Source organism: Apteryx rowi, unplaced genomic scaffold (genome assembly GCF_003343035.1).
Source record: "Apteryx rowi isolate R43461 unplaced genomic scaffold, aptRow1 scaffold_692, whole genome shotgun sequence".
Taxonomy (NCBI): domain Eukaryota; kingdom Metazoa; phylum Chordata; class Aves; order Apterygiformes; family Apterygidae; genus Apteryx; species Apteryx rowi.
The window spans coordinates 202,126-228,137 of NW_020450974.1; the positions used below are offsets into that span (position 1 = coordinate 202,126).

At 38.8% G+C, this 26,012-nt stretch overlaps 1 long non-coding RNA gene across 1 annotated transcript; it reads right to left on the reverse strand.

Annotated features, from left to right (window-relative positions):
• Positions 1-1,384: 1,384 nt before the first annotated feature.
• LOC112975830 lies at positions 1,385-26,012 on the reverse strand. Its single transcript, XR_003256791.1, has 2 exons — positions 25,853-26,012; positions 1,385-6,742 (listed from the first exon to the last, which is right to left on the reverse strand). It is a non-coding gene; the product is annotated as an uncharacterized LOC112975830 (long non-coding RNA).

A 26,012-nucleotide genomic window follows, 5' to 3' on the forward strand; every position in this document is an offset into this window, starting at 1 on the left:
TAGAAGCACTCACTGAAAACTGGAAGTAGATGTAACGTCTCAATAATTAATCATCAGAGGTTTGTTAAGTAAGAAGACTCTTTCAAGGCTGGAAGGATGATTGATGTTACCTCAAGAGTCAGCTAGGAAGCAGTGTAGAATTAGAGTCAAAATTTATGGCTAAGATTTCATATTTTGATTAAAGTTTGATTAAAGGCTGATTAAAGAGCCCAGAGGATGTAAAAGGGCAAGCATCTTCTATATACATAAAAGTTCTGGGTAGTCAGATGAACCTCAGAATATACTGCTGCTATTTGCATGCTAATACTGTTCTTGATTCAATTTGTTGAAATAAATATGTATTCCTTAAAACAAAACAGTGTGGAAGCCTGCAGGTGTCAGGTGAGTTACTATACTTTTCAGAAGTAAGCAGACCAATTCCTTATCTCACGTGGGATTTATGTGAATAAAACAAAAGAAAGCTAACCTATCTAACTTTTATTATGATCTTTCAAATAGAATACATCATATCAGACTTCAGACTGTTGTTACAATCACTACTCTTTTAGAATCTGTTAAACTTTCAGAGACGACTTCTTCGGCTGCTCACAGAATGACACTGGCCCAGAGACCAAGGCCTCAGGTAGGATGTCCATTTTCTGAGCTAGGGCTTATGGTTTTTTTTAGAAGTAGTTATGGAGGAAAAGATGATTGCTTCCTGCCAGATCCATGGCAAAGCGTTTGCAGTGTAATGTCAATTGGTTACCTCCCCACCCCATCTCAGGACAGCCAGAGATGCTCCTCTGATCACTTTGTTTGGTGCCCACCTCAGAAAAGTGACTGAGGTGGTACCTCTCTCTATCCTGGTTCTTACAGATTTGCTTTCTGTGGCAAAGACTGGCAGTTTTCTAAAACTTTGTATAAATCAGAGAGAAAGGATCTCTTTGTATTTTATTCATGGGTTCACTGTGTTGCCATTCAGTAAGCACTGAGCATTCAGTGGATCACACAAGCCCTCGCAGAGAGATCCTTTTTGCAGAACTCCCCTGCTTCTTGCTGCTCTGCCAGTTCTTGGGACTACTGACATCTCAGATGTGTACCAAAAATGACTCTTCACTTGCTTAAAAGACATGTGGAACTTAAATACAAAAATGAATTTCATGCAATTTTCAGACTGGGAACTCAAACACCAGTCAAAGTTTCATGTCTTAAAAATTTCTAGGAGAATATTAGCTTGACTATCTTGCATGTTGCTGCATAAATACTGATAAAATGCCTGGATAATAACAAGTATGTTTTACTAAACTCTGACCTGGTACTATTGTGAGCAATTTGATTTATTTGGATGGGAAGTTGGTCTAGTCTGGTACTGCTGAAATAATGGCCCTTTATTATTATGATTGCTTTTTATTTGTTTATTTATTTATTCATGTAGAACTGATGTTGTACATATGGCCAGATACTGAAAAAGTCTAAGAAATAACATTAATCAAGTGGTACTTAAGCATATTTTAGATCGGTATGGAAGCATGCTAAAATTGCCAATAAAACGTTAGCCAAAACTGAACAAATACAGAATTTCTGAAAAGAAAAATTTGACTTCAGAAGTCACATGATTCTTTGGAATTAATCAGACTAATTTTTTTGCTCGAATATCCTCATCCTATCCTCATGCTCAAGTTTCAGTATTGCACAGAAAAAATAAGGACATCGTGCCTAATTGGATAACTCATATCAGAATTTATTTTATTAGAAGTGAATTAAAAAAGTCAGAGAAAATGAATCATTTCCTAAATTAATTAATGTATCACTTGCTAACTTGTCATTAAACCCTTGTTAATTTGATCTAGTGACAAAGTTAATTAAGAAGATATATGTGCTTCTAAAACTAATGAATATTTTAAGCACTTTGTTCCTTTAACATCTTCCTCAATTGATTTAATAGACAACTGCAGTATCATGTCATTCTCTCCTGGACAGAGAAGCCTTCAGTGACCTGGAACAGAACAGTAATGAGGCACTGCATGCAGATCTAATAGAAGGCAACCATTCTTGGAAGTGACAGCTGTGTTGGAAAGCTGATGGGTAAGGGCAGAACTTTTGAGTTAGAGCAGATTTTCCTCATAATTGGTACATGGCTGAAGCCAGAGATTAAAAATGAGTTGGAGTTATCAGTTACTATCTTAAATACAGCTATGAAACTGTGGAAATAGTAAAATGTCTTATCTTCCTGCTTACCTACTTAAAATGTTCTTACTGCAGGGTTGGTTTTGTTACTACCAATACTTTCAACAGACATGTTCTCATACTGTAAAATATTTATTGTGACATCTGGTTTTCTGCTCTGTGTAGCTTGAAGACAGTGTCCTGAAAAAACTCACAGTGGGGCAAAAAAAGAGATTTAAATGCTGGCAGTTGTTTCTTTTATATTATAACCAGGTTCTTCTTCTGTGTCCGTCCTGATAGTATCTGATTGCTTCATAAAATATTTCTTTTACCAGTCAAATTGTGCAGTCTGTTTTGGGATGTTTTAGTTGGCAAACTAGGTGGTGAATTTACTCTGATCATTCATCTACGTATGATTATCTTCATAAGAAATTAAACTCCTTTTTTTAAGCACAAAAAGAGTGTGTGAATAGCAAAACTCTTATATCAGGTTCTGTAGTGTAGCCATGTGGAAACAATGCTACTATTAAAGCAAAGAGACTTTACCCTTATTACATTCCTGTGGTCATTTAAAAGCACATTCTATTATTATTCCCCTTTTTTCCTTCTTTGCTTATTCTTATGCCTCAAAATTAAAAAAAAGGGTCATGCAAACCCTTTTCCCTCAGTCTTACAGGTATGACTTATTGCTTCCTGAACCATTTTTTAAAAGATTGGATATTATTTTGAGCCTGAGGGTCAAACTGTAGATGTTCTTCACAATATTTTATGTACCTAGAATACCTGAGAAATTATTTCTACACCATATGCTTTCCATCTTGCTGATATCTTTACACTTTTAGTCCAAATGTCTTCATGAACACTGGCTGCAGTGCTTTTTTTATGGTGGAGTTATTACCATAAGATTTTGTACATGTATGTGCATGTACAGGGCAGTGGTGGTGTAAGAGAACAATATAATCCAAAACAAGAATAGTATAGGTTGTTCATTATCAAATAGTATAGGTTGTTCATTATCAAGATAATAATAACCAGCTAGTATTGTTGTTATACATCAAAAACCAGAGAAATTGACCATTACCTTGTACAAAAAGAAGGTGAATGATACAAAAAGGAAGGATATCCTCATGACTTTAATAAAATGAAATAATGAATGGAACCTGAAGTCACTGTGTTTTCTGTGCCATATGACTGAGGCAAGGAAATGTCTAGCAAATTAGAGTAACTTGACCCTTTTTGCTGTGTCTCACCAGATAGACCTAGAAGTTATAGTCAGAGGTGTAGCTGCTTACCTTGCTCTAAATCAAGAAATCAGGAAAATGACTCACAAAGCCAACACCCAGCCCCACTTTGACTTTCATGCCTTGCCATCTCTTCTGACAATGTTCAGACTCGTGGGCTCTTCAGCTCTGGAAGAATCTTTCTTTAAAGTCTAGAACTATTTAGTCAGATCACACAGAGTGCTCACATCTCTGACTCCTCACATCTATGTGCACCCTTTCAGCAGGAACTTTTCTCATACTGTACTAAAACATTAACCTACAGAGGAATGTCCTGGACTGTCTCCCAACTCTCTTCTCTCCCAACTAGAAATTATGTCAGGAGTCCAGCAAAAGATGGAATAAAATAAATCTGTTCTCCCTATTGTTGATCTTTTACAAAAAGCTTCATGCTCCTTATTTACTTCTTGCTGCTTCTATTTTCTATCCACCTTCAGATTGTCTCCTGACTTCACATTTGTTTCCTCACAAGGGGATTCCTTAAAACAAAACCTAAGTGATGTTGCCATTAGTTTTCCCTGTTTTCTTATAGTGCTCATAAACAGGCTAACGGTAAGCAATGCACTGAAGAGTGTTATGCAAAGCATAGTTGCCTGCAGGCCAAGCTCAAGAATTGTAGACATGTCGCATCAACCAAATAATGCCTCAGAAAATTTCACAATGCAGTAAGCACAAAGGAATTACATGTTTTCAAGGTATCTGAAATCTGAAAAAAAAAAAAGACTATCATGAAAATAAACTGCCTACTGATGGAAGAGGGCTCTGGGATAACCTGCATCCTACAAAGCAGATTTGGATACTCACTGTCTCCTGAGAGCCTTGCAGCACTTTGCATGCATGAGGGACAGAGACAGCTGACCAGCATTGTAGAATTAGGGTTTGAACTGTAGGAACATTGAAGCTCTGCTGCTGATGTAGTTTGAACTACAAAGTGGATCATTGGCTATTTTTGCATTTAATCACTGATTTCTGAAAACAGTGATTTTTATCCCACTACCATTCTATCCCACTAACATTGCACAGAATTTTTATAAGCCTGTAGAATGCTACAGATGATTGTTGTAATCTAGAATTTGTGGGAATGTACTGTTCTGTTTTGTTTTCATGGCATCATAACTGCTTTTACTAAAACAAATATATAATTGATGGACAGATTTTTAGAAATGTTATCTATATACAGTCCCTGATGGCTTTAAATGGAATGCTGGCTGCTTGATATATCTGAGATTCTGGCCACTTTTTCCTGCTTCAGAAGTTAATATTTCTATGTGAAAGTAAAAGAAAGAAACCAAAAAACCTGGTGTCTTAATATCTACCAGTAAAAAAGCAGTCATCTCTTAATAACATTTTACACACACACAAGCACACACAAATATGCTAGATTTACAAAGATCGGAGTAAAAGCTAATAACATATTCCTTCTTTTAATAAGTATAGAAGAATGGAGAATAATCACCTTAAATAGAGATGAAAATTGTAAACAAAATTAACATTCATTAAATGATTAACATTGCATGTGCAGAGGTCTAGAAAACAACTTGGTGCCAGGCTAACATTAAGTGATTTTAACTTGTCATGCCAAGCAGTATAATTTCATTGCTTCCTTGTTCTCTCTATGTCTATTTTTGATAGGTTTCTGCAAATTTTCACTTTCAAAGTGGAAGTGATTTGTTTGACTTTCAACAGATCAGACTTTCCAACCAAAATAAATATTTCAGCCATAAACTTAGGTCAGCTCTGACTGTAAAGATTTCACATATGGACCTTGTTTGTTTGATATTTATATCATATCTTGAATAATTGATCCCTCATCAACAAAAATAACTGCAGGATTGAAAATAATAACAGTACTTTGAGATACTTTCCTAGGTCCTCCTGGGTGGACTATGAAGTGATTCTTTTAGATTTTCACTATGGCTTTTGTTACCAGTTCTCCCAATATATGATACTTTGTGTTATATTGTTCGAGATGTGAGTTATTTTTCAAAGCCTCTGGCCCCTGTTTGGCAAATATTGCAGACATTACTTGGGGCTTCACAACAGCTCAGTAATGTTAGCATCTTTGTCTCACTTAAAAAGGAGATTGCCCTACACTTCTACTCTACAAAGCAGTGTTCCTAAAATTTGAAATGTAAGGATATGCCACACAGTAGCCAGAGATGTGACTGCAGTATGCATCAGTACAATTTTCACATGTGCTGCACTCACTCCTCCTAAGCACAGTGTTTCTCAAAATGTCATGGAGATATTTGGAAAGTACCACACTACTACATGTGTTAAATCAGACACTGTTTCTGGAAGACTGATATTCTCCTCGGCAATTAACTGCAGTTGAAGTTACAGCAGTTTCTCTTTAAAAGCTGCGTAAGTTGGGCTAGCAAAATTGGAGTGACTTGAAAATTGATAGTTTAAGAGAATATATTTAATTTCCCTATCACTTCAAACCAAAGCAATTGCCCTAGTCACATCAGCAAAATGTCTGTGCAGAATATGGGTGATAATAGCATTTAATTTTACTTTAATCTATCTCTAACTGTGTAGTTGTACCTCACATATTCCATTAAGATCAAAATGAACCCAACATTTTCTAGATATAAAAGAATTATTCTGAATGCTAGTATTCTTTACCTTTTCTATCTGTTGTCTATGTGTAAAACTCTGTGTCTGTGATGCAAAACTCTTAGTTCTTGCACACTGTCAATTCTCTGATTGGATTTGGAAATAATTCTGGATCTGATATTTGTGGTAAATACAGACCATGTGGTGGTTAATGCATGTGCATATATAAGCAGTATTTGGAATTAACAATTTATAGGACAATCTAGGATAAGATTTTTGTATTGCCTGGAAACCACTATTTATTTTCTTCTAAATCTTCCACAGATCAGTGAGGAAGCTGAGTGCATACTTATGCATAAGAAAAACTTTTCCTGGAAAAAACACTATCAAATCCAGGAGAGTGGCACTTAATGTGGTAAACAGTTACCCAAGAGAGTGCAGGATTAGTGAAGAGTATGCTAGTCTGAAAACATGGAGCAAGTTCAAGACCAAAGTCGCTGAAGAACAGCTGGAGAGAAGCACTAGTCCCTTTTCACCTCAATTTTCTTTTTGGAAGGATTCTGATTCTGATTCTGATTCTGCAGATTATGGTGCCACTCCTGCTGGGAAAAACTGTGGGGAAGTTGTGGATGGCCAATCTTCAAACATCAGAGCCTGCTGATAGCTGCAGTCTGCACAAATGCCCTCTGGCATGCCTCTTGTTGGAGTAGCATAGCTTCATTCTCCAGGTTACGTGAAGGGGGTGGCCCCCTACTCTCCTGGCAAGAACAAAAGAACAAGCCTCAGATGTTTGTTATTTTCTGGTAAGAATTGCTTCCAGTTAAAAATGGCAAGAGCAATGGGATGACCTGCTACCTCTATGACTTGCCCCTCTATGTCTTGCCCTTATGGACTTGCTCCCCCATATAATCATATTAGGAGGGGTGCCAGCCATTGTGTGCCTGCCCTCAGCATCCACAGAACTATATAGGACAGTTGGGAGAGGCAGTGAAGAGAGCTCGAGATAAAGGTACACCCCAAATATGTTTCTCTATGAATAAAGGGATGCCTGAAAGAAAAAAAGATATGGATAAAATTCTTAGTAATTAAAGAAAAATTTAACCCCAGAATTGACTTTGTAGAAAGATATTTCTGTAAGTTCTATTTAAGTTTACTCTGATAGAATTAAGTGTTTTAATTTGATTTTGTGTGAACAACTTCATATGTGTTCCAGAATTGAAATGTTTTTCTTTCCACAGTCCTAAATTGTTACAATAAAAATGTAGCATTGTCACATCCTTTGAAAAGTTTGAAAAACAAGGGAATAAGTAACTAATGCCGGTCTTAATGTTCACCCTTAAATGTTTTCTTTGATATCCAAAAGAAGACTTTCAATTTTTTTCATTTTGGGAAAGTTGTGCTTATTTGCCCATGTTTTCAGAATTCTTTCAAATGATTAGGTGATTAAGCATACATCTTAAATTGTTAGTTAGCTAAGTAGCTAAGGTTATTTTAGTTTGCAAAGATTCTTTCAATTGCTATTTCAAGTATATTTCACTGTTCCATTTGTAGAATCAGAATATAATGTACAGCTGTATAAAAAAGAGAAACACTGAAAATTTTTTCTAAGATTCTGGAAAAGAAGCAGTTAGTTATAAAGTATTTCTGTCATCAGTGTTTCCTGCCACCCTCTCCTAGCCACTTTGAAAAGAACAGGTAGGAAAGTTTTCTAATTGAACTTTGATTGTGTGAGTTACATTTTCTCAGCTTCTCTCATCCTCAAGTAAGGCCCAAGTTTTGGTTTCCCAATACACTTGGCTGTGTAGAGAAGTCCCAGAGATGTAGATCTTTCACTTCTATTACTCTGAAATTACCTGGAGTACAGTCTTGTACATGCCATGGATTAATTCAGTCTGTTATGGACTGCAAGAAATTACTGTGCGTCTTTTTGCTTGTGTTATTATGTGTTTATTGCCCATTCTTGGAAAGTCACCATTGTTAGTTCTGACTGTTGTTTTTCTCAATATTGATTCAGTCAAAATCATTATGATCTGTTAACAGTTACAAATTACTTTCTCCAAGTTTCATCTTTCCATGAAGTAAGACTTTACCTGTTAGTCTTATAGAGAGATGCATGTATTTTAAATTATCCAACTAACAAATATTTTTCAAGTAAAAAAAGAACTGAAGGGAAGGATGGCTATTCAGTAGAAATATCTCCAAGAACAATGTGAAATGTGACAGCTACTATACATACACATTTAAAGCCTTTATTTTGATGTTCAGCTCTAATACTGGAGGGATGGGTGATGGGGCAGTTCTGCAGTCCCTCATGATTTCTCTCAACACCATCACACTGACTGATACCCTAAGTACAGTGCAGAAATGCAGAACAGGGCAGGGACTGCTGTTTTGTGCTTACAAAGCAGGTAGCACAGTGAATCCTGATCCCATATTTGTAGGCATTTTTAACATAAACAATAAGATCACAATATTTCTACATGCAGAATCCAGAACACCAGAACACAATTTAATTGATATAAAATCTGTTCCTGCACCTTGTTAAAGGCGCTGAATGTTTTAACAGGTTTATACCCAGGAAAGTGGAGGTTTGATCACATTAGGAGTCCAATCCCATAAATTAATTCATGTTGATAGTCCCACTGTTGTCAGTAGAAGTACTCCCTGGAGAAAAGTTATCACAGTCCAGGTGCTGGAAAGATAGATCATTTGTCTGCCTAAAAGTAAGTATCAGAGTATTATAAGGAAGTATAGGCAAGAATTAGTTTGAAAATATTGCCTCTAGAATGATATTAAGCCTAGGGAGTGCAGGACATGGAGTTTGTAGGTGAAAGCCTTTTAAGTGGAAGGAAAGAGTCCTCTGAGCTTCTGCTAAGAAGCCATTCAGGAAACCATGTTAAAAAGCTTTCCTTAAGACCAGCAACATAAAAGGGAAGTCAGAGCCCAGCTGCAGTGGGATATGGCAGATGTTTCATTTGCACTCAGGTTCTCATAGCCATTTCTGAATGTTGAAAGTCTTCACTGACAGCAGCCAGTTATTTTCTTGGAAAAGCCTGAACTGTCCATTTCTTTTTATAAAGTCCTTTCAAGCTATAGGCGTGAGAGAAGAGCCCTAGCTATTGTTTTTATAGCTCCCCTATTACAATTTGTAGCAGATGAGGCTCTGTTGCTCCTCAGGAAAGGAGCCCATCTTTCTGTCTTTGGGTTGCGTCCTGCACAATTTTCCTGGTTGTTACATCAAAGGAAGATATTTGTATGAATGAGGGCTAAGGAAATACACATTTAGGGCTAAAGACTGGATGTCTGTTCAAGATGCTGAATTATCAAAAAAGGTATGTCAGCCTACACTAAATACTTTGGCTCCTATGACATATTGCTCTGCTCTTTGGTTGTTACTCTCTGGAAAGAATATATTTCCAAAGAGAGAGAAAGAATTAGGTGCATCTGAAAACCACTTTGAAAGGTGCAGCAGTGCTGAGGAGACATCTGACAAAAAGCAGCCTACAGGAAAGGTGAGCTACAGGCATATGCCCTGCCACTGTGCAGTGTAGACACCCTGTGCACAGCTCTTCAGACCACGGATAGACCCTGCTGCACAGTAGCCCGCAGGTAGTTTTCCACAAGAATATAGGAACTGTTTGGGTGTGAGTATGTGTATCTGGGGCTACTGATCTTCACCCTGCTGTTAAACTCGCTTACTGTGAAGTCAGCAATGAGAAAGTCATAAGCTGGGAAAAGACCCAACAAAAGGCAACAAGATTGAATTAACTAGCAGTGACTATGAGTTACATGTTTTGAATTGGTGTCTGGCACTACATTCTGCCCAGTTTAAATAATTTAGGTTTGTCCGTAATGCACTTAGGGAAGGCAAGGCATTTGTGTAAAGGTCTTTGACTTTGAAACAGTTTCTAATAAAGAGTCTAGCCAATATTAATAAATGCTTCCCGTACAGCTTATATCTAACATTTACAAGTCTACCACAAAGTATGTTTATCATATTTAGCTATGTCTTTTTTGAGAAGGGAGATTTTTAATTGGGAATGAGACTATTAAGTACAATTTAAACATTAATTGATGGGATTATTATTATGATTCTGAAGTTGGTTTGGTACCATGGAAAGAATCAGTAGAAGGCACCATTTATGAGCAGAAACAATGGTGTTTCTGCTGTGGTGTAAACACCACAGAGCTAAATGTGTTTGCTTCAAATGAAAGATAAGACTTAGGAAGATATGCGATACTAGACCATGCTACTGGGAAGGCTCAGGAGATAGCATTGTTAGAACTATGCACTAATAACTAGGAAATTTCTATGCATAATTCATGAACACGATGAGTTATAATCCTATAATGAGGAAAAAAACTATTACTTGTTGACTATCAGATTAGAATTTAGCAGTTTGCACTACAAGTATTTGTAGCTCTGCCAGTTTCCCAAGTATCTTTTTTTCTCCCCCAAGTGCTAATAACAAAATAAAAGCAAATTCTTCTGTCTTGTTTTTCTCTTTTGGTGTCTCCCCTTCAAAGAGGACCTTCATGGCTTCAAGTGTCAAAGTAATCTGGATTCTGTGAGTGTGGAAAAGGGGAAACAGGCAAGCCCAGCAGGCAGGCAGGGAGTCAGTAGTTTAGCAGGAATGCAGGCAAGTAAGCAAGCCTTCAGCGGTGGGAAGGAAGCTCATTCCTGGAGACCACACAGGAGCCGAGCTGGACTCAAAGCTGACCTGAGAGAAAGGATCTGTTCTCTTGCAGGGGAGAGGTCTACAAGCCCTTTTTATTTCTGTCTTGCCTACTCATTGAGTTTCCTCTGTTCTGAAAAGTTAATTTTTGCAGTTTATATCCTAGTAAAACCTGATCTGGGGGTCTAAAAGTTTTTTTGACCTTTTTTACAGTACACTCTATAATGAGAAGATCTAGGTTGACCCAAAACTCCACCTCAAATCTCTGGCTGGCTTAAAGTTATCTTATACTTCCCATCATGAAAAGGATGAGCTCATTTAGAGACCAGTGAGAGGAACAAGCAAAGCTAAGAAAGTGTGCTGTCGTGTTCTGCCTGCTGAAACCCTGGGTTCCTAACAACTCGCACCCAGCCTACTTGAGTAAGATCAATTAAAGTTGAATTAGTGATTGTTACTTTTGCTAGATTGATGCTGAAATCCTACAAAAGATTTTATAGGAGCTTGTAGGCCTACCTAATTCTACATCTGATTTTTTTTGCCTAACATTTGGTATTGCTAAAATCAAAGTTGTTTTAACCTCATTCCTCCTAAAAGTGCATGACAAAATTAAGGTGGTATGGTGCTCAGAAATATCACCTGGGAAAATGTTGCCAACTGTTCATGTATCTTTAAAACTTATTTTCTTCTTTATACATTTTCTATACATTTACTGGCTATGCTGATTAATACTTTAGTAAGTCTAATTTTTATTTACCACATAAATCACTCACATCAAACTTGCAATGCTACATATGTCTTAGTTCACTATGTTTGTATTATTATGACAACTTGTGCTGAATTACCATAAACAAATTTTGCAAATAGTCCAAGTGCTCTAAGCTGACAAAAATATCATGTCTTTTATTTTTGTTTCTAGTAACAAATATGATCAGTATAACTTTCTGGAGGATAAGATAGTTTTAGTATTTTCAACATTCCCACAGTTCATAGTGAGGCAGCTATTAGTGAATTAGCACATGACAATTTTAAAATACAAGTTTAATAGAAGTTTAAATACAGATTTTTTTCTAGAGAGTTAACTGTTAAATTAAGAATAAATTATGTATGAATGAAATTATTAATGAATTACTTCATGTTAATATTATAAAGATTTTATGGGCAGTAAAACAAAGAAGAAAGATGATTGAACATATGTATGCCTCTTACTGGTGACAGTTGGAAGCTATGCATATGTATCACAAGGCAAGAACTAACCACCTAACACATTTATCAGATCATGTGCTTCTTTGAGCTTGTAGCATGGCAGAAGCATAAGATAGGGCTTTAATAGCAGCTTTTTCTTGAAAAGTCACTTGAATCTTTTTTTCCAGAAGAAATGATTCTATTTATTTGCCTCAGTAGTCCATGAAGGTTATCCAACTGACTTGTGGGTTTGAGTCCTAATATTTGCTCTCCGCATGGAAGTTGTAAAATGTGATAGGTATGTCGGATGGTGCTGACCTCTGCATAGTTAGTGTGTGGAGTAAATGCTTTTAGTAGTGTCAGACAGACAGAACAGTGAAGGGCAAAAGGGTTTCTGTTGGACGTCATTCTCTGAGAAACAGTGGGTCAGCATATGCTAGTGGAATAAGCTATAGTTATTAGGGACTCCCAGCTGGAACATGTGAAAAAATAAGCAGGAAGCTAATTTCTGGAAGTGGTAATTCCCAGCACAGTACCACTTTTTTAGCTCTCCCACTACTAAAGCTGAAAGAGTTTTCAGGTTGGACTAAGAGAAGACACTGTGGGTTGCTTGATGACTTGCTTCACATCTTGCTCTCAGCTCATAACTTTCAAAGTGAGTCTGTCTGGAGGCTTATGCTGCCCAGCAACTAAAAAACAAGTGTGAATCATGACTTCTGAATTCCTGCTGTACCAGTCGACATATCTTTCTGTACCTTTGAGGTTCCTTTTTCCTCCTCTGCTTTGTGGATAAATGACTGCTCATCCAAATAATGTGGGAAGGGAAATTATGAACCATCATACTTTGAAACAACTCTTTCTGTTTCCAGTTCATCTAGTGTTGGCTTAGCCTGGCTCTATAGGGAGCCATAATGCTTTCCTAAACATAAGGCTTACTTAAAATAACTTACAGTGCTGGTTTAACATCTTAGATGTTCCATGTGCAGTTTAAGACTTCTGTAGTGTTGTGTACTGAATTTCTAAGTTTCACTTGCTGCTTGGCAGGTGAAAATTATTTTGCAATTATATTCTGTTTACTATTTTATATAGTTAGATATATAATTTAAATGTATTGTTGTTTTTGGTCTTCATTGACTTATGGCTTTCTCAGATTGTATCATTAAGTTCAGACTCTTTATGTTAGGTCTTATTTCAAAGCTGTACTGTGTGAATCTCTATCTGTTTTAGGGAATCGCTGGACTATCTTGCCAGAGCAAATTGACACCATAATCTGGAGTGAATCTGGCTTGCTTAAGCCAGCAACATTTGAAGTGGATCAGAGCTTGATTAGAAGTAGTTTGCTGAAGTTACTGTAAACAACGAAGCATAGAAGTTGTAAACTGTGATGTGTATGTATGACATGTGAGAGAAATACTGGATTGTGTCCCAGAATATCTGCACTATGTGAAGATACTCAGAAAGTACCTGTAACTGGAAACAGAAAGAATTTTTTTTCCAACAAAATAAGTGAGTATTTTTAAAAAATGAATTACTACTTCTGTGGTTTTGTGGGAGAACCCACAGGAAACAGAAGAGGTTTGGAGAAGAGCTTGATGTTGCTAATACTGGCAGTCACAGTATAAGTAAAATGAAAATGGAAATCATAACAAATGAAATGCATGTAAATGTTGCCATTTCTGAGGAAACATTTTTAGAGCTAGAAAGCTCTACCTAGTCAACCTGGCTCTTGTGGGTCAACAGGCTCTTACTTGTGTAATCAGCCATGTTGGAGGAGACCTTGCAAGAGACTATATTTAAGATCCTCTGAAATTAAGCCTAGGAACAACAGCATAACAAGAATGTAACCACCAGTGTTTGTATGCTGGACAGGACTATTGTGGAATGACCAAGTAGGATTTGTTAAGGCCTTAAAATAAATGGATGCCAGACTCAGTGGACAGTTGTCCTTTGAGGTGCACCAAGTTGTAGTCTTCTTTTTTCCTAGAGTGTACATAAAGACACCAATTTTTCTTGTTTTAGGAGGAAAACTGCTTTGGCTTTTTTTTGTTTGTGCTGTACCTTGGCTGTATTAAGCACCAGAAACTTCAAATTGGAAGATGTAGTATCTAACCAATGAGTTCACTCACCCCTCTGTAGAGATATTACTTTTCTGTTCTTGTTCCTTCTCATAATGAGCCCCCCTCAGAATATAATCCAGCTCTGGTCTGTATTAATACAGTCTTTAGCAATTATCAGGAGTGGAGGAAAAAGGATTTCCTAAACTTAATAAAAGAATTTTGCAGTTCTTTAGGATAATGACAGGAATCCTTGTTCTCCACAGCTATGTCAATCCCATAATTGCAGGGAACGTTCATTTGTCTCTTGTGTAAGTGAAGAACCTATGAAAGAAAGATCTGCGAAGCAGGTCCTGGTTCTTGCAGGCTGCTTTCCCTTGGGCTTTTCCGTAGGATTAATCACTATGAAAACAACTGACATATAATTATAGAAGAGGTCAGAGGTGATTTTTAAAAAAGGCATTAACAGTTCCTAGATGTCATGTAATTGTCATATATCTCAAGAGCTGAGCTCTATAATTGGCTTGAAGAATGACAGAACAAGACACTGAACAACTGGTTTCTGATGGCTATGGAATCCTGCTCCTGGTATACCTCCCAGAAACTTGACAAAACCCAAATCTCTTTCTAGTTAATCCTGGAAACAAAGTGCAGTTGAGTGTTATTGGTTTATTTCTGAGCAAAGCCTGGTACCACTGTACCTTGCTTTTCTCTTTGTTTGCTGTTGTGTGTAGTAAGTGTATGTGGGACTTGTTCTGCAGGTTAATGTACACATGTCTTTCCACTGTTTGGTGGCTTCTTGTACTGCATGGACTTGTAGTCTGGCTGCAGTTTGCAGGTTAAGGTTGTGTTTGGGAGCTCAACTTTGAGTAAGGACAACACATCTTCCAGCTCAGGGTAGGAGAGGTTTCTGATCTGTCAGGGTGAATGTGAGCCTTACACCAGCCATGGAGGAGGGGCTGCTCCTTCACTGCAGCAGCTCAAACTCTGCCCCAAGTCATGGTCGATAGTAGTACTGGTTTGATAAGGGATTATACAGCAAGCATAGCTCTCAAAATTGTATTTGTCTTCTAAAGGAAAACCTGTTTAATTTACTGCAAAATATTTTTTATACCTCTTAGCTCACAACACTTCAGATTCAAAAAAGTTAAGGTACTGGATAAAAGAAACTGTTTGTCTTCATGTTCATCTACTGTCAGCTCAAATGGTGATGTGAGCTAAGTTTTGATTTTGGAGGACATTTCTGCCCTCATCTGCATCTCTGATTCTGTTAAGGCCAGTGGTGTACGTTTTTAAACACATATCTGGGAGGGAAGGAAGGAAAGTAAAGAAAGGAAGGAGGGAAAGAAACCAGTTAAATTTGCAAAAGGAGAAAAGGACAAAAGCTCTAGCTGTAAATTGGAAAGACTTGATGGGTCATTATTTAGTCTCAGACAGAGACTCCCAAGATGTTATTTTTATTGTAATTATGCTTCAAAGAAGAGCCAAATACTCTGCTTTTTAAATCTGAAGGACATGGGGAACGTGGAAATGCAGTGAACCAAATATATCCCCTCTTTTTTCTGGCTGACACTTATGGCTTCCAAACAGGAAATTAGAACTTTTTATAAAAATCTGCTGTTATACAAAAGAAGTAGTATTGTAATTAGAATTTTTTTTATAATCTGGAAACACTAGAAACCTGTGCTAAGTGGCATACTCCTGTTTTGTTGTTTATTTATGCTAGAAGCAATTTTGGTTGGAGTATATATGTATGAATGTTTTTTGTTTGCTTTGCTGTTTATTTGAGCAAGCCATCTGTGGCTTATTTTCCTCTTACCAGCAGCTTGAATTGGACTATAAAAATTCGCATCCTTGGCAGTTGTCTATATATATATTCAAAGAAATAGGTAGGATATGTTCATAGTAAGGTAAAATACATTCTCGTTTATCATCAGTAAATGAAACTGTGTGGGGTTCTTTTAATATATTTTGCATATGCTGTTATTTTTAAAAAGCTGGTATGTATGTTCTGTATATATTTCCCAGATACCATACACATGCCTTTTTGAAAGTAATTTTTCAGATCTAGTCAACTCCTATGGGCGTATTATATTATAAAACATAATTCATGCTAGACAAGGATATGGGTAATATACCATCATATGTCATTTAAAGGATGGCATGCTTAAATCTGAATAACTCTTATCATTAAAACTTCCTCCTAAAGTGTGTAAATACAAAAAATATTATCCTCTGAAAAGATCCAAAACAACATGAAAATAAATTTCTYCCATTAGATAGTATTTTCAGCCAACTGGCTTTGTGTTTTTATTACAGTACCTAAAAACAAACATAAGAGTAATAGATGAATATCAACACATGCCAGAGGTTAATTAGAAGCTCACATGAACAGCTGAGTTATATAAATTTATACAGTTTACTTCACAGAGCCAGTGTGAAGTATTTTATGTATGTGTTTTCACCTTGAAGGTTGATTGCAGGTATTGAGGACACATTAACTTTTGACATGAGCAAGAGCAAGGTTACACTTACTAACTTCCAAGAGAAGATACTTTGAACAGCCTATTGCTAGACATTTATTTTGGAATGCTTTCTTTACTTTGAGATATTGCATAGTATAAAAAGGTTGATTAAATGGGTAGACAAAATGAGTATCAATACATGTCACAGACTGTAAGCTCACCGCATTGTCCTTGTGAGCTCCCTGTGCATGATCAATAGGTTGCCTGTCAGACTAGATGGCTCTCTGAGTATCCACCTGCTCACACACATCCATACATGTGTCCACACATCTGTCCATAATTAGTGCCTATCTAACCCAAAAGCAGGACAGTAGCTGCTGACAGAATGGCTTTCACTTTGTGCAAGATCATTGCAGACTTAGGTAATTCTCATTCCTGTTTTGTAGCATGTGTAAAGGGGGAATTTGGAGAAACAAGGCAATAGCGAAGGGTGGATCTGGAACATTTTAGTTAATTTCACATAATCTACTTTTATTCTGGGATAAGGTGCTGAGCTTTGATGCCCAAAGACTGGGGCAGAGATACACAAAGTTATAAACTGTAATAGGTTTTCAGCWCCTTTGTTTTCCTCTCCAGTGTTTCTAAGTCTGTACAAGGAAGAGGACTTTCCTCTTTTCCTAGATTTTTCTGGAAGTTGGGTAAATGTGAACATCTCAGGTTTCATTTTTTAAAAGCATTTGTCTTAGACTGCTGGATACAAATAAATGTTGGAGAATATAAGGATTACTAAGATTAAAAAATATATATATTTTTTCAGTCATTAATTCAGTCATAAAGCCAATACCACGATTTGGTGCAAGTTGTCTGCACAATGACACCCCTTCTAAATTGCACTCTTAAAAAAAATATATTGGCTTCAAGTGGCATGGCTTGAGTCTCAAAGGCTTACATGCACATACATAAAGATCTTTCCTGGGTTAGGAAGATACATGCAACTTCCAGTTTTCTAATATTCTCAGAAAGAGTGAAATAAGCTGCTAGCCTGGAGAAAAGAATCGTGTGATACAAAGGCCTTTTATGAAAGGCAGGACATACTGGGGAAGAGACAAATTCAATTTTTGTCACTGTGAATCAGTTTTTGAAGGCTATTACCCCTTGAGGAAGGTGAGTGAAATTCTTTGCAACGTGTTACTATTAACAGCTTCTTTATCGTCACATCTTATGTAATGAAATGAGCACTACTGAGGCTGGGAATGAAGATTCTCTCCTCCCACACTCCCCAGTTGTAGAATATTGAGCTGCAGTTTCAGGTTTTTTATTCAAACCCAGTGTGAGAGCCAGGCCAAAAGAAAAGTCACATTTGAGATACTCTAATGTGCCCCCAAAGATAACAGTACCACTGAAGAGTGAACTAAATAAAGCCAAAATTTTTTTTTTTCCACTTATCCCTTTAAAGAGGTACTTGAAATAGACTTAAGGAGTCTAATTCTCTTACAATGTGCCTCTAGATGTAGAAGATGTCTCTTGAGACTTGTGTAATTTTAAAAATTAGTCTTACTGTTAAAGAATACCCAACAGGATCATGCCTAGAATAAGAATCAGAAGATACTGACTGATTATAGTAGCTATACTATACTATAGCTATACTAAAGCTATAGTAGCTATAGCTACTATATTTGCTATGTATGTGTAATGTCCACAGGTGTCTATAGAGAAGAGGACCCTAGAGAAAACAGTATTAACATATCCAACCTGCCTGATAGTTTTGTGGTGTGTGTGTCTTGTGTGAGTGTGTGTTTTGGGAGGATATAAGTTGTCTCTTTTGTTAGTGTTGCTATTAAAGTTGTTTCACTGCCTGCTTCTGTTGCAGTACATCCTCCCCACTGTATGTTGGAAGTTCAACCACAATGAATTATTGCAGTCTTGAAGACTGCACCAGTCACTCATCCTCTCATTCAGCTGGGTACTAGCGCTGTCCCATCTAGGGAGATGCAGCAGCTGTGACTGTGCTCCCCATGCTAGGGCATATGAAAGGATGGAAACCTACTTATGTATCTCCCATCTCCTGCACCTATGCATCTCCTTCTGCACGCTCAGCTCTACTGAAAAGCATGATGACAGTAAGAGTTTCCATAACAGGTATGGTTTTCAGGGGTATCATGCCTCAGTCACCTACAACATGTCCTCAGATTGTCCTGTTTGACTATGCTTGTAATGCAGACTTTTCAGTTAACTGTTTTCAGTAATAGAAGATGAATATTAACAGAAGATGACCTTTAAAAAGATGCAGTAAAACATACTGTGACAGAGGCTTATGTATTACATATACTACTTGTTACTGTGCTGTAGTTATTGTACTATCATGGTAGTATGAGGGAAATTATATTTTAAAAGTTCATGACCTTAGTCCTTCCTGACTCTCCCGATTAGATGTGTGCCTCAGCTGTGTCTTGAATCCCCATTGGAGCGAGAGCTAAGACTTCACCAATTCTTCCTTTCTCCTCCCTGAGGAGAAATTCTTTCTTTCTCCTCCCTGTGGCCTGAAGGAAAACTGGCCAGGGAGAGCTGAATGGACTGAGCATCCCATAGCCAGGACCAGCATCCCAGTGCTGGTGGTCTGGGTGGGACAGAGGCAGACTTACACAGCTCAGTTATCAGAATCCTGAGAGCTGCTGGGACAAACTCTCCCATCAGCTAGTTGCATCTTTTTCTTCAGGCAAAGCTAAGTAAAAGCTCTAGGATTTGAGCTTGAGATAGTTATTACAGAGTAGTTCATTTTTAAAAAATATAAAAATAAAGAGAGTTGAAGTAAAGCTAATAGCTCTGTGGCTGCACTTAAGTGTGTGTGTTGTGAGAACCTAATTCTGTTTGAAAAAGGGAATTTTATCAAGGGTCAGGACACTGAGCAGGCAGGCATGGGAGCTGTGATATAGTGAGTTGTAATGATGAGGCTTTCTAAGCTCCAGGGCAAAACTGGAGAACTGGGAAAATATTGCAGGAACCTCAATTATTTTGCATATAATATTATAATTAGTATTTATGTAGTTAGCAAAAACTTCTGCCAGCAGAGCTATTTAAGCATGGAGTACTATGAGGGATAAGCACTGACAGTTACAGAGGTCCATATGTAAAGACTGTGCTTTACTGGTGCAGCTGGTTCTGCTTCTGGGCTGAGTATACTATGACTCCTGTCACAAAGGGCATCAGTAGGTTGCTTTTCTGGTATCCCGCAGTGGTATCAGTATATTCCTACCTTATCAGGTATTCTTACCCTGTAAAATGCTCATAATAGCCCAAGGAAAAGCACAGAAGCAGCTTTTGCATGCTGAGCAAATGGAAAGTGAGCAGTAAAACAGGTTTCCTCTGGGATCTCTAAACAACAGAGAGGCTGTTGGATAGTATGGAAATGGAGACTTTGGAAGAAAGTTGTTTTGAACTTGAAATCTTTGCTGCTGGCGTCACTTAGTGTGGATCTTTTATGTTTTACTTTGACACTTGTTTACTTAAGGTAAGTTATTAGAGGTGACACAGTGTGAATCTGAGACAGCAACAACAATGAAGGAAGAGCTTCAAAGCAAATAGTTCAGGACAACTTTCATACTCTGATATGAACCAAACTCTGTTTTCTCCCTTGTCATCTTTTTGATTTTTATTATTTAACAGGCTGTGGGCCATGTTCTGCTCTTAGCTGTACTAGCAGAAAAAAGAAAAAAACCTAAGTTTGGAGTACCTGAACTGAAGTCAGACAAGTTACTCTGGGTTCTATGTGCTGTGATTAAACTCTGGGTTCTAGTGTAATTCAACAGAAAATGACTCTTCTTATCCTGTAGTTTAAGCCACTTTCTACCAGGTTCATTTCACATGCAAGACATCCTTTCAGAGACAGGCTTTTTGTTTTGATTTGAATGAAAGAAATGCCATTTGTGGTATAATTACATGTGCATGCGTGCACATGTGCATGCACACAAGCACACACACACAAGCACACACACACAGAGCTGCATTTAAAATGGCATTGTTCAGACTGCAAATAAAGCATTCCCAAATCTGTACACTTTAGGATTATCCTCCAAGCCCTTGCTACGGATCTGGTATGGCTGTTATATCAGTGATTTCTATCCTAATTGTCTGTACTACAGCCTTTGCTAAATACTCCAAATCCATTAACTTTTATAGGGAGCTGGGCTAATGTTGTTTGGGCCCTGAGCCAAAAGCTTACTAAGAGACAGCAGGCCCACAAATATCTTTGGCAGCGGTCCATAAAAGAAGATCTCCCAAATTAACAGGGCTCTTGTGCCCCTAACTGAACGTTAGCTGTGTAATGCTTCCAATGCTCTGCCTCAGGAGAGCCCTGTGCTCCCTACCTTGAAAGTCTCAGGAGCTTTCAGTCCCCAGGCATAAGGGATTTTTCCAGTGAGATTTGTTGACAGAAAAGGAATAATAACACCTAGGGATCTTGGGTTTCCTTCCAGCTCCTGGAAAAGAATGTGCTCCCATGGGCACAAGCCCATAGCAGCAAGCCTTATATTTGCTACCCAACTGAAATGGAATTTAATAGGGGTAAGGGCTTAAAATCAAACAAGTCTCTAGTTCAGGGGCTTTTCCTTGAAGAATTTCAAAAGACTAACTGCAACCTAGAGACTGTTGGGTTTTTTTTAAGTTTTAAGTCTTGAATTTTGAGATAAATGTACAAGCAAATGTAAATGTACCAGAAAAAGCAGAGGGAAGAGGCTAACGATCAGGGCACTTCAGGGACCAGTACCAGCAGGGGCTGCCCATGGCAGCAAGGCAGGACCTCACCAGCCCAGGCCCATCCTGCTGCCCTGCGAGGGAGCAGGGCAGCAGGGGGCAGCCCCAGCCCCGGGCATCGGGCATCTCTGCAGAGTCGGGGTTGGGCTGAGGACGGGGGCCGGGTCTGGGTCTGGATCAGCAGTGCCGTAGCAAGGCAGGGGCACGGCTGCAACACAGCAGGGGCTGTACCTGGGGCAGGGCCAAATGGTGGAGCCTCAGCTGAAAGCAGCTCCTGTGGGTCGGCCCTGGCTGTGGTACCCCGCCACATGTCTGGGGGCCTCTCCCCATGGCCACCGGTGGGATGGGACCGCCCTGGGCTGCGCTAATGCTCAACTGGCCCAGAGGCCCAGCACCAAAGCCCCAGGACAGGGATGCACTCAGGGCCTTTACACCAACCTCTCTTTGAAAGTTTCAAAGCTAATACTTTTATAACTGGTGAAATCAATACCTTTGCAGTATTAGGATTACTTTCCCAGTCTGACAGCACCAAATCCTCAGATTTTAGTGGGAATTATTTATTGCAGACTACCACTGATGAAGTATTAAGAAGACAATTGGTGAGGCCTCATAAGACATCTCAGGATGTTCAATGGACAGATTGCCTCTAAAACACCTTCTTGTACAGTATATCAAATCTTCTGTGGGCCTGTAGGGGATGAAATTTTATTACACTTTCCTTTCCATGTAAATCTGGAGTTCGTTTCATCATCTAAAATTTAGAAGATTTTTATAACCATAAAAATGTTTCTTAGTATAGTATAAGTTATTCACAAGTTTCAGTGTGGAATTATATTTGTAGGATAGCAAATTCCTAATGTTCCTCTCATAGATTAAGTAGTGCCAGATTTATAGTCATTTTTTATTACTTGCCACCTCCAGGGCAAAGTGGAAGAAGTATGGAAGAGAAGTCTGTAAGAACTCAGTTTAGGAGCTTCAAACCTACAGGTATGCCAGAGTCCTTTGTCGCCTTAGAATCAAACAGGCTGTTGCTGTACACAGCTGCATAATACTATATATGACTTGTTTGTGAGTGCATTTTAATTTGTTATCTATTTTGGAAAAGGGGCTTCAAGGTGGAATGATACATGCTTGGTGATGAACTACATCAGAGCGGGACCAAAAAGACTAGCTTTTTAAAAGGATTTGGGGGAGACTTAAGGTATGAGGCCACACTGTGGCGTCACTGCTTCATTTATATGGAAGCAGGACAGCATGGAGTCATTCATTAGTAAATTCAATCACTTGGACCTAAAGTGGTTCAGAAAGATAACAAAAAGCACATATTCCAGCACAGCAGCTGTAATAGCATATTTATAGGTAAGTAGGTTTACACCTACTCTGTATACCTGATACTAGACGTCTGAAATGGCTTTTTTTTAGTGAAATGTAACTTGGTAGATGTTGTGGAGGCAGTCAGTTTAGGAGTAGCAAAGTTTGAGTGTTGGTTAATCTTAAAAACCTGGGTGTAAGATGCTTGTGGCCCAGCAAACTGCAGGAAGATAGTTTATAGTAGTTTAATTATCTTTCAAGCCAATTTGTATTTAACTAGCTGAAAAAAAGAAAACCACAGAAAATTTAGAAAACAACAGTTCCTAGGCCAGCCTGACATCTGTTGTCTTCCGTTTGGGAAAACCGTCTGAATGAAACTTGGCCTTTAGAGCCATATAAAAACCTGCTATTGGAGCTACCATGCAGATGAAATTTTTAGCTGCTATTATTGTTAATGATACACCACTGTACTGCTACGTACACAGTGTCATGCTATGAAGGTTCGATAGTAACAACTGAGACAGTAGCATAATAAAAATATGTGTATTTCCTCACGCAAGCTCTCGGATTAGTAACACCCATTAAAATACTGCGATCACTAACTTCGAAAGGATAACCCCAAACCGTCGGCTACTGCGCTAGTAATTGGAAGGACTGCTTATCCCARCTTGAAAGCTAGCTTGTTCACTCTCTTAGTGAGAGGACTCTCAGCCTCGAGGAGTTACCTTAACCCAGCGTCGCGGGAAAAGGGGAGTGGGGGCAATACTCATGGTCCAGCTGGAGAGGATGGTCAGGTCGCATTCCCGTCCCCTGCTCAAACTCTCCTAGCTTCCAAGTTTCTTTTTGTATGGCTGGGGCTCTGGGCAAACACTGCTTTTGCTGACTTTTTGCAAGTTTCACAGTCACGGGACTGTGTGTTTTTCTGCTTGGAAAGTCCCTGCTAGGGAGGCAAGACCATAACACCTCCGTATGGCTTCCTCCCTCCCTGGGATCCGTGCAGTTTCTATTCCATGGCCTTGCACATATCACTTGGCAAATTTCTTTAATCCTATTAACTCTTCACTCGCTTGTCAGTCCACCCCGTGACCAGAGTCGCAGCCATATAATCCCCCTCTTTACCCCTCAAGGACAATCATGGGTTTGGTCTTGTTGTTGCAATGGCAAGTAGCTTGTGTTTAAAGCATTTACCTTAGCAAAGATTGTGCATAATATTCAAGCTTTCAAGCAGGCAAAAGCAATGCATATAATAACTATCATGAGTACAATTATTATGACAGTTTGTAAGCCTGACGTGAGCCAAGCTGATAGGGACAGTCTGAAATTTTGCAACAATTTTTGCAACCAATTAAGCTCATTATCATTATGCTGTTTAATGTCCAAGGCTAGACATTTAAGGTTTGTGATCTTCCCTTCAATCAGGGTCGAAGGGTCGCTCAGGTTGAAGCAGCACGTGCCTTTGAATTCTTCACATCCATGGTTGTGTCATAAAAGAAGATAGTCAACTGCCGCTCTGTTTTCTAATACACCGGCATGCAAGGCTTGCACATCTTTAAGCATTGCTGATAGGGCAGCAGAAGTAGTGTTGATAGTCTTAGCTGAAGAACATGCGATCTTTTTTATAGCTTGATAGTTCATAGCAACTCCCACCCCAGGTGTAAGGAATGCTGCAGCTGAGATTTGTGATGTTGAAAATAAGATTACTTCTGAATTGCATTCAGGGTTGAGAGATGAGGCCTCCCTCCTCTTTCGTTTTTGATTCCTGGCTATTTCCTCTCTCTCTTGTTTGCTTGGCATATAGATGCTCAGATGACCTATGGTACAGGGGCCACCAGTAGCATTGGCTGGAATGTAGGAGTAAGCTTTTACCCCGCATAGCCAAAACATTCCTGTAGGGAGCACAATATGTGCATAGTTAAAGGTTACATTGGTTGTTTGATTACAGAGGAGGCCCATCTTCCGTAAAGTTGTGGCATGGTCGGGTTTTGCTGGCACAATTTACCATCATAGCACACTCAACTGCAGGAAACATTCCTTTCACCTTAATTTCTATCATCATTTTGTTATACTGTGTTGTGGCGGAACCCCATCGAGACCTCTGACTAAACGTATTTTCTACGTCGAATTTTGCTAGTATTGACTTGTTTTTCACTGTCTCCAGGGGTATAGGGAACCCAATAGTACAAATGGTGGAAATTTTGGCCGCCAAAGTTCCTCCTTCTAGAAAAAAGTGACTAGTATTTAGTATTTCCCTAGCTTATATATCTACTGAGTCAGCACCTTGCTCACAACGCCAAAAGTTACTGTCACGCTATGAAAGTTCAGTAGTAACAACTGAGACAGTAATGTAATAAAAATATGTTTATTTCCTCAAGCAAGCTCTCGGATTAGTAACACCCATTAAAATACTGCGATCACTAACTTCGAAAGGATAACCCCAAACCGTCGGCTACTGCGCTAGTAATTGGAAGGACTGCTTATCCCARCTTGAAAGCTAGCTTGTTCACTCTCTTAGTGAGAGGACTCTCAGCCTCGAGGAGTTACCTTAACCCAGCGTCGCGGGAAAAGGGGAGTGGGGGCAATACTCATGGTCCAGCTGGAGAGGATGGTCAGGTCGCATTCCCGTCCCCTGCTCAAACTCTCCTAGCTTCCAAGTTTCTTTTTGTATGGCTGGGGCTCTGGGCAAACACTGCTTTTGCTGACTTTTTGCAAGTTTCACAGTCACGGGACTGTGTGTTTTTCTGCTTGGAAAGTCCCTGCTAGGGAGGCAAGACCACAACACCTCCGTATGGCTTCCTCCCTCCCTGGGATCCATGCAGTTTCTATTCCAYGGCCTTGCACATATCACTTGGCAAACTTCTTTAATCCTGTTAACTCTTCACTCACTCATCACACAGCATAAGAAAAAAGCCATCTTAGCCAAGTGAAAAGAAATTAAATTGACCCATTCTATATTTCTAGTCCATATACTGTTAAATATTTAACAATTTGATTAGGTGTCTGTTGTGCTAGGGAGATTCGATAATAACAACTGAGACAGTAACATAACAAGGATATGTTTATTACTTCAAACAAGCTCTTAAATTAGTAACATCCATCAAGATGATGCGATTACTAATTGAAAGGGAAATGATTAAGAGTTGTTGATTATTGCGTCGGTGATTTCAACCTGAAGACCAGCCTGGTCTCTTACAAGGGCGAACAAGCTAGCTTTCAAGTTAAGATCAGGCAGCGCCCTATGTTGTCACTAAATATGATTCGYCGCTTAGTGAGCTATTTTGGTTCCCACTGTATTCCCCGCATAAGCTAGCTAATCTTCTTAAACTCTCTTGTTCTAAAGAAGAGAGGACACTCAACCTCGAGGAGTTACCTTAACCCAGCGTCCCAGGAAAAGGGCAGGAGGGGAATAAAAAGGGGAGGAGGGGAATACTCACAGTCCAGCTGGAGAGGATGGTCCGGTTACATTCCCATCCCCTGCTCAAACTCTCCTGCTCAGTGACCCTTATTTATACACGGCTGGGACTCTGGGCAAATATCATTTATGCTGATTCATGCATAGTTGCATATTCGTAGTGTTGTTTCTCATTGGCCTCT